General features: G+C 31.1%; 1 pseudogene; it reads left to right on the plus strand.

Moving 5' to 3' along the window:
* Window positions 1-1,861: 1,861 nt before the first annotated feature.
* LOC111737239 lies at window positions 1,862-1,977 on the plus strand (annotated as a pseudogene).
* Window positions 1,978-2,598: the final 621 nt, after the last annotated feature.

Raw genomic sequence — 2,598 nt, forward strand, 5'->3', positions numbered from 1 at the left:
TACTTATTCTATCTAAAATTTCATATGCATGTTTTAAATTTTTGCACGAACACTTAATAATAGTTTCATTTTCTTCCTTTCCAATTATTATTTTGATGTTTGCATGTTATGTTTATATTCTTAGTTGCATATTAACAAATAAATTTAGCATTTTTATCTCTTCCTTATAGTTTGTATAACTACACAGTATCCATCCTCTCCCTGTAAATTTTTTCTTAATATCCACTTTGATATTGATATTCTTACACTATCTTTTTATTTTTTTTTTTGGTATATATTTTAGTTCTCTTACATTTATCTTTCTGCTCCTTTATGTGTTAAATATATCTGTTATGGGCAGTGTATAGTTGAATTTTATTTTTAGCCATTTTGACAATCTTTATTTTTAATTGGAGTGTTTGGCTTATTTGACTTTGAGGTAATTATTGATGTTTTAGGGTTTAGACCTACCAAAATATTAGTCTTTTCTATTTGTCCTTTATAGTCTATTTGTTTTAGCTTCTGTCCATTTTCTTTATAACTTTCTCCTGTTTTTTAAAAAAGATAATTTAAATCTTTCTAGTGTATCTTTTGTATTGTACCTTGTCTTCTATTTTTCATGATCTTCCCTCTGTCTTATTTCATTCCACATATTTTTTCCAGCCTATTTTTTCAGTATACTAACTCGTTTTTTCCCTTCAGCTATCTAATCCGCTACTATGTACATTCATTTAGTTTTTAATTGAATATTGTTATTTTTGTTTATAATTTCCATTTTATTCTTTTTTATAGTATTTTTCCTGCTCAAACTCTCAATTTTCTTTCTTATATCCTTCAACAAGTAAGCATAGTTACTTAAAATACTGTTATAATTAACTTTAAAATAGGGATTTTTTGAAGATCTGTGTCTATAATTTATTTCTACTGCTTTACTTTAATGTCATTATTTTCCTATATATGCCAGGTTATACTTTATTTTATGCCAGTCATTGTATTTGTAAAACTGTTTGCAGAATCAGAATACAAATGAGGATATTCTTTTCCTCCAGAGAAGATTTTCTTTTATTTCAGCCAAGCAATAGCAATCTGGGATTATTTCAATTTCATTTAATGGACTGAAATAACTCAAATCTGAGCCTCAGTCTCTGTCAGAACCTAACTATTTAAGATTTATTCTAGCTCATAATTGTTATCCATTCAGTGTACTTCATACTCTAATTCCTGATCTCCGTTTTCAACTGTAACCTTAAAAAAAACAAGATAAAATTCAGTTTCTTATCCTTTAAGATGCTCCTCTGAGATAGATACCCTCAACGAGAAATCAGCAAAGTATACCTAGCTCATTTTTATGACTGTCTGTTCTTTCCAAAATCCTGACCCACTAAATTGTATTACATTTTATGTTGTAAAAATGCCTTCAAGCAAATTTATTTTCATATTTTGTATAACTTTCTACTTGTCCTCAGTAAGTATGTTGTTCAGAAACATCTAATTTCAGCTTGTTATTTCCACCCACTTAAATATTAATGGACAAGCAAAGATGATAAGAGAGTAGAGGAAAACTTCTAATATAAATAAAAGGGTTTTAAACAAGTAGATTAAAAAAATCTTGGAGGAAGCAGAAACTATACACTTAAAAAAATTAAAAGAAGAGTAACATTTTAGAGGATCGAGAATATTTTAATAAAAGATCATTAAGGAAACAAAAATACAGCTATTCTAAATTAAATTTATATTTACAAAATGAAAAGTTAATAGTAGTTGTGAAAGATGAAGTTAGAAAATTCTCCCAGAGGACGTGGTTCCATAGTGTAGTGGTTAACATGTCTGCTTCACACATACAAGGTCCTGGGTTCGTGCCCCAGTGGAGCCACAGTCCATGGTCTACGGCCATGCCACCCTGAACAAGCCCGATGTCTGATCTCGGAAGCTAAGCAGGGTTGGGCCTCATTAGTACTTGGATGGGAGACCACCTAGGAAGACCAGGTGCTGTAGGCATAAATAATAATAATAAATAATAAAAAAAGAAAGTTCTCCCAGAAAGATATCCAAAGACAGAAAAAGAAACCAGCAAAAGACAAATAAGAAAATTATATAATTGATCAAGAAGAAAAATGTAGAAAAATAAATAAGAAAAAATGGAGAGGAGGGAAAATAATAATAAAAAATAACAATAATTCAACTTCTGTTTTAGCTTAAAATTGCAGAATGCTGGAAAGGTGTTCACTTATAAACTTACATCAAGAACAAAACTGGACTCCAAATAAACAGCTTCTATTTAATCCATCCCTGAGTTCACAGGGCAATCAACCTGAAATTGGGGAGTGAGACATGAGAGGCACCTGAAGGGAAGAACAGGCATTTGATTACTTGGGACAAATGCCAGTGAATGACACATAAACCAAAATGTAGATTCAACTAGAAATTATTGATAAATTATTAGAAGCCAAGGATGGACCAAGGTGAAAGTGTAGAGACACTAGGGAAGACAGATATAGCAGGATTCACACACACCTTTTTCTTCAGGACCCTCTCCTTTATCCATCTCCAGGTATTCACGAGGAAGATGAAAGGGTATCTGCAGAAAGCTATTGTCATGGTGCTGACTGTAGGAGTCGC

The sequence above is a fragment of the Pteropus vampyrus genome, unplaced genomic scaffold (genome assembly GCF_000151845.1).
Source record: "Pteropus vampyrus isolate Shadow unplaced genomic scaffold, Pvam_2.0 Scaffold24, whole genome shotgun sequence".
Lineage (NCBI taxonomy): Eukaryota > Metazoa > Chordata > Mammalia > Chiroptera > Pteropodidae > Pteropus > Pteropus vampyrus.